Genomic DNA, 13,925 nt, shown 5'->3' on the forward strand with positions numbered 1-13,925 from the left:
GGCCCCCTAAAGTCTTATTTTCTAGTAAGCTGCTGATAACCTAAAATTCTTTCACTTCAAATGCAAAAGAATAGGCTGGAGGTAATTATCTCCTTTCAGACATGGTTTGTGAATTGTTTCAAAAGCCTCTATAAGTCTGGCTTTATAACAGTTTAAAATCAACAATGTTGATTTTAGATAACCCAGTAAGTATTATAATACAAATTAATTTTTTAAGTGTAAGAAAAAATTATAATCAAAGTAAATTCAGATATTGTGACTTGAGATGTTGCCTTGCCTTGCATGATGCTGGTGGGGGGGGGCAGGGTAAGAGAAAATAAATTATTTTCTTTCTGTTCTTTCACTCAGTGGAGGGGAGAAAAAAAGCATGTATTGGGCTACAGGAAGAAAAGCTAACAAATAGGCTGGAAGTAATATTCTGCCAGCAGGAACTTGACAACTCCAGTTAAATGCTTTGATATAGTGGCTCCTTTGCAGAGCAAAAACAAGATTTATTAAATTTCCTGCAAAGTGTTTATCTTAAATACAATTACAAGTTTTTAATTATATTGTTGAATTAAATATGAATGCCAAAGATTAAACCTTGCAGTTTTTCTTTCCTCTCAATAAGTATTAACGTTACTAATTCTGGAGTAAAAATGTAAATAGTTTTTAGACAATATTTGCACCCTTGTGCTTTGAAAATAAATTTTTCCAAAGACAGCTAGAGAGAATGATGTTTTGCATGCCATATTAACTTGCATGTTTGTTAAAAACTCAAAAACAAACACGTGTTTTGAAGATAAACCAGATCTGAACATGTATTTGTTGATTTTTGCAAAATAAAATTAGGTTTAATTTTATAAATAAAATATCCACCTCAGATTGGCTTTTTCCTCATATTGCACTATCTAGGTGCTTACATCCGTATTTCTCCCCCAAATTATCATTTCTTACTAGGCCAGTGGGTCAACGGATCTTAAAATGGGAGGGTCAAATTAACATTTACCAAGGGTCTCCTCCACGGTGGACACGTTTTCCATGTTGAAGTAGGTATTAAGGTCTCTCAGTTACAGGTAAGGAACCTGGAACTTGGAAAAGGTCTATTTCTTGTTCAAGGTCCTATAGCTAATAGTGGCAAAGCAAGGAGGCAAATCCAGGTCAGGGCCACACTGGGCCCTGACATAGCTGCCACATGGAAGCCCATGGGAGGACAACGTGAGCGAATGAAAGTTGGTGGGATGGGAGTCACCGAAATGTTGGAAAGCAGAACCTCATCAAATAACAGGATAAGAGCTAGGAGGAGACAGCTGAGGTTAGAGAAACAAATAGCCCAAATCTCAGCCAGCACCTTTGCGGCTTACCCAGCGACTGTGCTCGCCGTTTCTGCGCTGTCCAGGCACATATGCCTATTTCGAAGGATTGCTTTCGCTTTAAAATATTTAACAGCGGATGCTCAGTTAAAGCATGAACTTGGATAGATTCCCAGTTCACAATGATTCAACACCTTTATTACATGGACCCCTGCTAAGTACCATTGGAATTCAATCACAAAGATACTGCACTGACCTTTTTATAATCCTCCTTCTAAAAATAAGAACGAAGAGAAATGTGAATAGACCCAGCAACGCATAATAAACAATATTGCAAACCACTGCCCCAGGATGTCACTTTGAATGTAAGCATTTCCTCTGAGAAATCAAAATAATAAATACAGGGTGAAAAGTATAATCAAACAGTTTGAGAGGAAAAAAAAAATACTACCTGGGCACAGAAGGGAAGAAAGCTCTGCCTGCCCGGCCCACTGTGTTGGTTTTCTGGACTAGCAGAGATGCTCTATACCTTGACCATAGTTAGCCTAGATTAGAAACATGTTTTATATATTTTTATTTTGCATCATTATTTGTATGTTTCAATGGTGCATACAACTTAAAAAAAAAAAAACCCAAAGGTGCCATGGTTTAAACGGACTTGCATTTGTCACTCACGAAAGTAGGAATCATAAGATGTTCTTTCACTGGTACTGGCCAAGTCAACAATTGGTTTTATCTACTGGTGCAACAAAAAAACACCACAAAATGCCAAAAAATAAGGCAGTTTTAACATCAGGACAACACTGGTCAGTCTTTATTGATAAGTTGTGTGCAAAAAAAGTCACTAGCCCACATTTTCTACTTCTTTCTCCTTCCATCACTAACATATTTAGTTCCTCTCACTAGTATAGCGTGTGCCCCTGAAAGGCAGGAAATTTGCACTTATTTCTGAACCCCCAGCATCTAGCCCAGTACCTGGTACAGCAAGATACACATCCTAGGGAATGTAATATAGTCCCTGATACCATGTCCACATGGAAAAAAAAAGAGCTCAGATTTGGTGAGCCTCAGGATGGACAGCTTCCAGCTATCGACCAAGAGAGTAACATGAATTCGTTCTTTTATTCATTCTTTCAACAAATGTATTAAAAGGCCACAATCTATTTATAGATAGATGGAAAAATGGATAGATATGTGATGAAAAAGTACAGTAAAAACTAGGTGATAGGTATTCAGGTGTTCACTGTAAAATTCTCTTTACTGTATGTTTGAATTCTTTTATTTAAAAAATACTGGGGAAAAAGTCTACCCTGTGCTATTTATTGAACTTGCCACTAGGAAAAAAAGATGAATGAGAAAGAAAACAGAAAAATTCCTGGATTTCTGAATCCTACAATCCTGCAGGCAAGATGACACAAAAAATATGCAAAAAAAAAAACATCTTAATAAGATGAACAGCAGGGTGCTGAAGAAAAAGCAAGAGGGTTGGGGACAGCAGAGCTCTTGAGGGGCTGCATTAGAGTAACATCCAAACGTCTAAATGCAGGACTTGATGCAGTGGGGCAATGAGGGAGGGAGAATGTCGTTTGCACTAAGATGACGACGCTGGACATTGTGTGGGAGCGGATGGGTCAGCATGAGTGTGAGCAGGGAGACCCGATGCAGATGAGAATGAAGGTGGTAACAAAAGAAATAGAAATATACTGATCTGATTTGACATATGTTGTAGCTGGAAAGTCAGTACATCTTGCTTATGGGTTAAATCAAAGTGGTAACTCCATTAAATACACAAAACCTTTTTCATTAAATATCTAACCCTCACCCCCAAAGGAAACGTCCTCCTCATTTTGGGAGTTATTTCTAGAGCTGATTAGCTGCCCATAAGAAAGGATAGACCCGTTTTGAAAAGTTGAAAAAACCAAACTCTATTATGTTTTGACGTTTTTCCAACTTTTAAATTAAAGCTTCACCACAACTCATCAAGAGTCCTTATACTTCTGGTTGGAAGAAAGGACTCCAATTTTTCATCACGAGACAGAATGTTATTCTCTAGGTACTTGGAATCATCAAAACTGACTAACCAAAATATCAGTAACATTATTGTTCCTTGGGATTAAAATTTCCCAACACCTATTCTACAGCTTAAAAAGTCTTTGAGAGCAAACTTTAGAGCTTGGGTTCTTTTTTATTTATTCCTGAATTATTATGTTGACCATAATGAAAGTCATAGCATTGAGAAGATTTAATGGTGAGGTTAGCGAGACAAGGCTGACCAATGTTTAATTTTAGCTACTTGCTTAGAAATTATAAGGAAATAAGAGGCAGAAGTTCCAAAATAAAATTACAGTGCCTTCACTACAATGCTAGCCTATTTCTGTAGCTTTTTTGTATACAATGATGATGTATTCCATTGACAATATTCACACCTCTAATCATTTCCATATGAAACTCAAAATTCAAATTGCTCCTTTTTATGATAGCATTTTTGTTTCTAACAGAGGTCTGGTTGTGGCGGTGGGGAGACTGCAAAACAGAGGAGAGCTCCCTATGTCCCTCCCTCCCAGCCCCTGCCTGGCACAGCCACACACAGCAGGTAAACTTCCTGGATGGCATCATCCCAATCACTAGGGACACAGTGATGGAGGAAAGCCCCAGTCACTCAGCTTGGATTCCCACTGAGTGATGAGACCGGAGGAAGGAATGAGGAGGAAGGGGAGAGAGATGGGGGAGAGGAGGAAGGAAGGAAAAAGGGAAAAGGAAAAAGCATGATTCTTTTGTTTTCTAAGTTTATACTGGAAAAGCCTCACTTCCAAGTAAATTGCAATACTTCTCTTCTGTCCTTATCCCTCAATTTCCCTGATCTCATGTAGTTTTTCTTACCATTTTCCTACCATAATTTTCTTTTGTTAAAATAATTCACTTTTGCCCAAGGTTAAAATAAATCTTGTGAATAACCAGGCAACTGATCTTCTCTCCATGCTCCAGTAGTCCTTACATTTTCCTTCTTCAATGGCCTGGCTTATCAGGGTCCCTCTGCTTCACACGATCCCCTATATCACGCCATCATTATTTCTCAAGGCTTAATGACCTCATTAGAAAATTAGGAAGTGGGGTCACTCCAGAGATTCTCCCAATTAAAAAGTCCGCAGTTGTATGAAATTCTAGTGATTCTCAGCATTTCAACTTCCTGAAACTTCCCCTGGTGATTGATAGCAACCTGGCCTTTCTCTGAAATGCTATGGCATTTGTAACCCTGGCATTAACCATCATTGTGGGAGAAAGGCAATATAGTCCACAAATAAAAGCAAACAAATACACAAAATCCCAAAGCGCAATTAATCCGTCCTTTCCGTGAAATGCAGGTGAGAAAATCTAGTTCCTTCAGCTGGTGGTGGATGTAAGGGAGAGGCCTCCCTCATTCCGCTTGCATTTCAGGAGCCATCCCCTCCAAAGCCCCTCCGGGTTCCCCCCCAGTCCCTCAGTCCTTTTAACCTCACCCTACCTACTCTTACAAGCAGCCCCACGAAGGGTTTACTGTCATTCTCTGCATCCTCAATTTTCACCATGGGGTGGGAGGAACATGAGGAATTGAGGGTGAGGAAAGGCGGCTCTGAGTAGAATCAAACCAGAGGGAACGGTTCATGTCCTGGTCTAGCCAATGGGCAAAGCATTCAAGAAGTCAGCTAACTGTGCGATGTAACCTTCTGGTAGCCTATCTCTTGTACTTTATCATGCAAAGGAGATCCCGTCCTCCCAGCCCTGAGTTTTATTTCCCTGAACCAGAGACAGTACCTGGCCCCAGAGAAGGAGAGGAGAGGTCCACTGCCCGGCCACACAGGCACACCCTGTGCCTCTCCTGTGTCCGTTCTCACAGTGGGCGCTGCTGCTGGAGAACACAGCTCAGGTTTTTTTTGCCCCATGTATTTTTTCTGTAAAAGTTCCTTAACTAAATGCATTGATGAATAAATTAAGTCCTTTTTACTATTCCAGGTTAGGAGGCATAGAGTCCTATTCCAGACACAATTTGTCACTAGAATTTATATTGAGTGACTCACCTATAAGGAGAGTTTTCAAACCCCGAACGAGTGGGTAAAGGTTTTGAAAAATTCCGGACCTCCCTTGTGTCCTCCTACCTGTTGCTGCTTCTCTCCTGCTTGGACATTAACTCTCACAGAAACCCCCAGGCCAGCCTGGTTAAAAAGGAGGCTGGTCAAAGAAGGCTAATTGACATATTGCTCCTTAAGTACCGAACCATTTGTTCTCAGCTGCGGCAATCCATTAGAATCATCTGGGAGTTTTAAAAACCACCAATACCTGGCCCCACTCACAAAAATTAAATCAAAATCCCTGGAGCCCCCCACACCACCCCCAGCATCGTAGTTTAAAAAGCTCCCTGGGTGATTCTAATATTCAGCCAAGATGAAGAACCACTTTACCGTGGTTTCAGTGGGCACTAATTAAGTCACTAAAATCCAGCTCAGAACTGAACACTCCACTTACTCTCTCCCACTTGCTGGGTTCCCTGAATGTGTCTACATGTGGTCAAGGCCCCACTGTTTCTCTAGAGACAGGTTTACCATATTTCCCCATGTATAAGACGCACCCTTTTTCGAAAAATTTGGGGTCTAAAAACTGGGTGCGTCTTATACAGTGGTTTTAGATGTTTTTACTTGCATTTTCCGCAAGTGATGAGGAGTTGTATGAATTTTATGATGAATAAAACTTGAGTTCAATAACTTTATGTAGTACATTTTTTTTTCAAATTTCAGGCCCCAAAATTAAGGTGTGTCTAATACATGGGAGCATCTTATACATGGGGGAATACGGTAATTGCAACAAACACACATCCCTACAGTTCCTCAGGAAAAGTACTCATCATTCCCATAAGAGCCTGAAGTACCAAGCAGTGAAGAATATCACACTCCCCGCTGGGTTTTGTTCCACATAATGATGTCTTCAATCATTTCATCATGCATCACGTAAAAGCAGTCAGATATCACAATTTATGCTGCTAGGCATGAAGCTTTAAGTACACTCAGTCTGCTGCTGATGAGCCTCGTGCAGCTTTTTCATTTGCAACCTGAGTACAAGATCATGTCACAATGATTTGGTTCAGTCAGATAGATAGCGCCATCAGCACGGCTGCAGAGCATGTGAGGCGTAGTCATTTCACTGCTGTGGGGCATCTCATAGAAGAAGGCACTTGGCTTTTTTTGTTGTTTTTAATTATCTGCAGTTATACATCTTTAACGAAATATACAGATTACATATATATCATATATATGATATTGTTAAAATAAAAAAAAATGAAGACCAGCCTTGACAATTCCCTGAGCAGAATAAACTAGTTTAGTCATACAAGCAAAGCTTAATTTAGCTTATTTTGCAAGACAGGGTCATTTCTTGCTTATGCCTCTGGAAATCATAAGCAAAACTTAAAACTATGTCTCAAAATTGACATGAGGTACCACTAATCAATTCTCTGTCGTTTAAGAAAATTCTCATATTACAACCAATCACTGTGAAGAATAAACAGTCACTGCCTTCCCACTGTATAAAATTGCCTTATAACAATCTACCTTGAGTCTCATTCCTTGTTTTGGTTTGAGTACTCCTGGTCCCAAACTGTCTTTTTGGTGTGTGTATAACAACCTTTATTAATTACCACTTTTACCACTTTTGTGACTCATTAGTTTTACTTCTGCTTTTTTTATAAACTTTTAACTATATATATATATATATATATATATATATATATATATATATATATATTTATATATATACATATACACACACTCATATTATACACACACATACACACACACACACCATCTAAAGCTTCACCAATGTAATTGGTGGCAGAAGCCATTCTAATTAGAAACTAAGCTAACCAAATGATATGTGTGATAGATAAAAAAAATGCCAGTCATGTGTGATGGTAAGATAAATGTCAACCAGAGAGTGCTAACGTACTAGTTCTTGCTCTGGCTGTGTGTCGCCTTGGGCAAGTTGTGTCGCTTCTCTAGTCTCCAGGTTCCTCTGCTGTGACATGAGGGACTCACCTGGGAATGGCATGTGTGTTCTCATCTGTCGGGTTCCTCCAATCCCTGGCAGGGCTTCCCTTGAGGGGTTCTCTGAGGCTGCATCTGTTCACTGGCAACGCCATCATCGACGTATCAGTGTCTGTCATGAGGTCAGGAAGAGCGATGTGGAGCTTACGCTCCACTGAGCCAAATACCAGTGAATTACTTTCCCAACCCAATGTAGCTAATGGGGACCAGCAGAAATAAAATGAAGGCAACGATTTACACCACCTTAACCGCTAATCCTTACAGCCATGTGAACACGTGTGCTCGCATACTGGCATACAGCTGTCTTTACCCAGTCATGATTATCCTTCAGCTCCAGTCCAAATCCTACCTCTTCTCCTAGGTCAACCACATGCCGTAATAATATTTATGTAGCATGGATTGTGTCAGGCACTGTTTTAAGCATTTTGCATATGTCATTTCATTTAATCCTCGAGGCAACCCTGTTAGGTAGATGCTATTGGGTTGTTGGAAAAGTCATGACACATTTTTTCTCTGTTTTTCGTTGCAAAAATGCGTCATGACTTTTCCGACAACCCAATATTATTATCCCCGTTCTACAGATGAGGAAAGACGAGGCACAGGTTGTTGAAGTGACTTGCTTAAGGGTACACAGTAAGAGATGGAATTTGAACAAAGGCAGTCTGCTCCAGGGAAAATGTGTTGAAGATGAAATGGTACATTTTTTGAATATCCATGGCAGCCATCCCCATAGTTTTTCAGGTTTTTGCATTATATTTTTTACTGATTCTGTGTGAGTAAAGGTGATCAATGTGGTAAGCACTTTGAGATTTAGACAGAACTTTATAGAGGGCGACCATACACCCTAGTCTGCTCACCCAGTGTCCCTGGGTGGGAGTCGGGGTACTCAGAGAAGGCTTCCTACATGAGGTGATGCCTGAGTAAATATTAAAGGGTAAATAGCAATTAACCACATTAAAATCAGCAATTAAAATCAGTTTGTTCTCTTAATTCAAACATTTTCTCTTGACAATTGCTTGGGCCCCAAACTACATCCTTTTGTAAACAGAGTTGACCATCATTCCTCTCCAAAACGCAAAGAAAACATTAAATGCCTGCAAGAATAAAGTTCAGTCCTAATAGATGAGAGCTTCAGGCTCTCCAGTGAATCAGAAGTAATGAGCCGGTAAACCCATGAGGATTGAAGGAAAAGATGCTACATTTGGGTGAGTTCTACACAAAGACTGATTTCACTTAATACTCTCTGGGATCTACCTTAGGGATGACTGGATCAACAGGAAAGCACACTGACCAGAGAGGGGATAAAAAGGGACCTAAAACCTTCAACTTCACTGTGACTCCTTCCATTTCCCGCATATTCATCAAATGTTGAATGTTTTCTATGATAATCTATGTCATATCCATTCTTCATCCCCACTATCAACATGCAAACCTAGCAAGGCATCAAGTTCATCTGGATTATTATAACAGCCTGTTTATTCCCAAACATGCAAAGAGTCTCCATTACCTGCTGCAGGTTTGTAATCTAATATCCTTGACTTGGTTTTCAGGAATGTCCATTATCCACTTCTGTCTCTTCCCCTACTGCTGGCTACTGATCCAACCTCAGGGCAACATCCACTGACCACTCCAGGCAGGCTTTTCCTGTCATTGACCACCTGAGTGGTGGCCTGTGCTCTCCTAAGCTGGAATCCTTTCCTCCTCTACATCTATGGAATTCTGCCGACAATTCAAACTGAGAGCAAGTAATTTCTTTTTGTTAACAGCTTTGAGATATCGTTAACCTATTAAAAATGTATATATTTAAGGTGTACAACTTGATGTTTTGATATTCAAATAATTTCTTATGCAGGCAACTCACTGTCACCATTCCAGTCCCCTTACCTAACCTCTCTTCCCATAGCGCTTAAATTCTGCACACGGCCTCATTCCGGGCTTCATGTACCGTTTTGCCCTGCTTTGTCCATGTTTACCTCATTTCTCCAGAGACACTGTGAGCTTCTTGAGGACTGCAACTATGTCCTGAGATCTCAGCAAGTGGTAAGTAGACATTTGCTGATTGATTAATTTTATCAGATTTAGATACCACTGTGACATTTAAAAGATGAGCTACAGTCCCTAAAAGCAGACTACCACAGATAACTGGGGAAATTCAAACTAATTTTGTCTCTTTGTAAAGTTGGAAATGAATTCCCTAGGAAAAACTGTGTGCTCAGAAATTTATAGTGATAACATTTAAAATACAACACAATTTTCAAATTGCACTTGTCCAGGAAAAAGCAAGATATTTTGGTGGAGAATGGGAAAGAGAGGACAAAATATAATCAATAAAATTCCTCACCCAAACTATGATATGCAAACGTTTCAGGTGCCTCAAAGATCTTTTTTTTTTTTTTTAAGATTTTTATTGGGGAATCGGGGAAGGGGAAGAGACAAGGTGCTGTCCTTTCGTTCTTCAGTCTAGTTGTGGAGGACGTTGCTTCACTGGCCCAAGNACAAGGTGCTGTCCTTTCGTTCTTCAGTCTAGTTGTGGAGGACGTTGCTTCACTGGCCCAAGTTGGCACCATCATTGCGCTCTTCCTGGGCGAGGCACATCAGTCGCCGGCTTCTGGATGGCCACTCACGCTGGCTGCTGGCCGCTCACTGCACCCCATGGCAACCCACTGCCGCAGGGGCTGCAGCCCACGCTGTCGCCAGCAACTTAGGCAGCCCAGCTCCAGGTTGAGCTGTTGTTCAGCATCTCAGCTGTAGAGGGCAGTGTCACTGGCCCTCATATGTGGGATCCAAACCAGGGCCCTCTGGCATCCCAAGCCAGCTCTTAACCAATGCGCCACTCGGCCAGCCCCTCAAAGATCTTTACTCTGCCAACTTGCCTGACTCTCTAAAGATGGTCCTAAAAATGTCAAATTTTCCTTCCGTTGTCAAGAGGAGAGAGCCTCTATCCTGAGTTTTTGGGTTTCTTTCTTTTTTTTCTTTAACTTTTTTTAACTTCTTATTATGAAATAATTTTAGACTTGCCAGAAAGTTGCAAAAATAGTTCAGAGAGTTTCCATATATTCTCTTCACTCTCAGCTTCTAATGTTAATATGTTGTATAACCATAGCACAGTTACCCAAACCGGAAAGTTAATATTAGTACAATGCTATCGACTGAACTATAGATCTTATTTGAGTTTCTCTAATTTTTCTCTCAATGTTCTTTTGCTGTTCCAGAATCAATTCAGGGTCCCACATTGCATTTGGTTGTCTTCTTTGTCTCCTACAATCTGTGACAGTTCTTCAGTCTTTTCTTGTCTTTCATGACCTTGACACCTTTAATGAGTACTGGGTAGTTATTTTGTCGAGTATCCCCCAGTTTGGGTTTATCTGATGTTTTCTCATGATTAAACAGGGGTTTTGAGCCTTTTGGCAAGATCACTGCAAAAGTGATGTTGCGTCCTTCTCGGTGCATCATTATCAAGAGATACATGCTAACTGATGTCTCAATGCCAGTGACATTAACTTTGATCACTTGGTTACTATGGCATCAGCTGGGTTTCTCCATTGTAAGTTACTATTTTCCCTTTAGAATTGATAATTACGTTGGGGGAGATGCTTTGAGAGTTTGCTAATATCCTGTTTCTACTTCTTTCACCCACGGATTTTATCCATCAGTGGATCTTGCCTGCAACAGTTACTGTTGTGGTAGTTGTCTCATGGTGGTTTTATATTTCCCTCATTCCTTCTATATTTATTAACTGGAATTCTGTGAGTCTGAGGTTTCTTGATATATTATTGATTCGTGCTTCTCAGCAGATATCTAGTGTGGAGCGCACAGTCCTGGGAGTCTTGGAGATCCTTGTCTAGTAAGAGTTCGGCTCATACGAGCTGTATCAACTCAGGAATATGTCTGTTTGATACTTCCAGCTCAGAGGAGGTAGCCTAAAGGATATCTCTCAGCAATAAAGAAGATGGAGGGAGGGGAGGAGATGGGGGAAAAGAGAGGGGGGGGGACGGAAAGGAGGGAGAGAGAGTCAAAAGGGCAAAAAGGAAACATTAACTTTTGTGTCATTTCTTAACTATCAGCTACTTTGAAAACAAGTAGTATTTTAAGAGGACATTGTCCTTTCAATGAGTTATACCCACCTTGAATCCCAGGGAAAGATCTAGAAACAAAACATATTTCTGGCTCTCATGCCACCTGAGTGAGTTACACAGCAGGGTGATACACTTGTGAGGCCATTACATACCATTATAGTGAGCCACTATCTTGGAATAGGGAAAAAAATTGCCTCAAGCTACAGTACAAATGAGGGGAGTGGTAACTTGGAAGATTGATATCTACCTAACAGGACCTAGACATCCACAGAAAGAGTTTATTCTAAGCCTGACTGCAGGAGGGAGAAATATCTTCCTGGCCAGAGGACTGAAGAGGTATGAACCCACACAGACTACAGTATCCCAGTCTTCATACCAACACCTTGGCCGCAGATAGAAACTCTGTGAGCGTTTGATGACATCTGTTTTCTCTCTACTCCAGCAGCTCTCTTCTCCCTGCCCTCGATCCTGATTGCCTTTGTACCCCACGCAGCAAAGTAAAACACAGGGCACAGTGATTCTCAAACTGGGAAAGTCTCACTTCACAGTGTTGATGGGGGGAGGCAGGGGTACCCAAAAATACCATGAGATTATCGTAATTCTTTTTTTTATATGCTTTATATCCTTGAAAAACTAACATCAGTATGGATCCAGAATACCCACAAATAGCCATTAATTCCAGTGCCTACATTTTTGCTTTACTGTTTGTAATCAGGTTATTATCAACTGATCATTTGAAGGGATAGCATTTAACTTCTATGTGCTAATAGGCATAACTGCATGCCTTTGAGCCAGCACATCCTAATATCCAATGACAACATTCTATATCTGCTATTATACTTAGGTGATTTATCGTAACCAATTATAGAGAAATCTTGATATTTGCAATGACACTCAAAATTGAAAGACATTTTCATGGACTAAAACTTTAGTTTCTTAAGTTACTTAATAAACTGGAATTTTGATGTGGCATCATGAAAACGACAGAGTATTCTAATGGAGCAGGCTAATGAGGAAATAATTGAGGTAGGCCTCTAAAGGGAACAAGCCAACAAGGTCAACTGAAGGCCAAATTACCTCATCTTGTTCTATGCAAAAGCATAACAATATTTAGAGGAAGGAAAAGTTTGTTGGAGAATTGAGCTACACTATATACAGTAATTCAGATAAATGGTAGAATCGTTAATACAGTTCAGTAAGGGAGTGGATTATTTCTATATATCTCCTTTTGTACTAATCATCTTGCAAAAGTCTATTACCTGAACATATAATTGTAGAGAAACATGGAAAATATTTCTATTAAATGGTCCTTTTAAAATTTTTCAGTATGTTTGAGCATAGTTGCATTGATTGGTCATAGGATCCAAAGAGAGTGCATTGCTTACTGTTTAAAAGGAAAATAATAATAATGATAATGATGATAATATAAATGATGGCCCATCATGCTCAAGATCAAAAGGACCAAGTGAAGTGAAAAATAAAACATCTTCCTATTATTAAACCCAAACATCTACAATTTTATTTCAATCATGTTAAATTGCATTACATTAACAATGATAATTTAATTTTTCTATTTTGAAATCTTGTTGGTCCTTAATTTATTTGGGTTTTATAGTTGTGTACCACCTAGAAGCACATGGAAGTTTTATCCTTATTATACATCTGTATTTATATGCCACAGGATAACAAAATAATTCAAGTCACTATGGTAGGGAGGGGTCCAAGGTGGGGAGAAAAAATGGCCAGAGTAAAAAGAAGATAAAGAAAATTATAAACAAAATGACCCTATTTATGTAAAATAGAATAGCTATATATGTGCCTATGTACACGGAAACTTGTAAATGCATACCAAAAAAGGGGTCTGGAAGGAGACTCCTCCGACCATTCACAGTGATAACTTCTGAGGAGGGATGTGTTTTGAGAGACGGGGATGGGAAAAACTAAATTGAACTTTTGACTCTAAAATTTCTGTATTGTTTCCATTTTCATGTAAATATATTCACCTAAGTAGAAAATACTGTAAGTGAATGTATAAATAAAAGGGATCAGTAGGTGACTCAAGTGCTAAAAAGGGGCATGGACTTTGGCTTCAGGAAACTTGGGACTAAACTGATAGCTTATGAGCGATGGGACTTCGGGCAAGTCACTTAACCTCTCTAAGTCTCAGTTTTCCCAATCTGCAGGATGGAGTGGTACCAACTAGGGGAATATTGTGAGGATTAAATGAAATAACATATACAATGTGCTGAGCACAATGCCTGGCCCAAAAGGGGATGCCCAATAGATCATCAAAGTCACATTTTTACTATACCAGTTATTACTATTAATGTTAATTATAGCTGTTTTAGGAGATTAGGTTGACTTCGGAAGTAGCCAAATGAGCTGCCTGGCCCATGTCATGGTTCTGTGTTTCTGCTGCACATCCATTATTTGCCCTTCAGGCCCACATCCCCACCTTCACCACCTGCTCTGTGCCTTGGGAAGGC

The sequence above is a fragment of the Hipposideros armiger genome, unplaced genomic scaffold, assembly GCF_001890085.2.
Source record: "Hipposideros armiger isolate ML-2016 unplaced genomic scaffold, ASM189008v1 scaffold_16, whole genome shotgun sequence".
Lineage (NCBI taxonomy): Eukaryota > Metazoa > Chordata > Mammalia > Chiroptera > Hipposideridae > Hipposideros > Hipposideros armiger.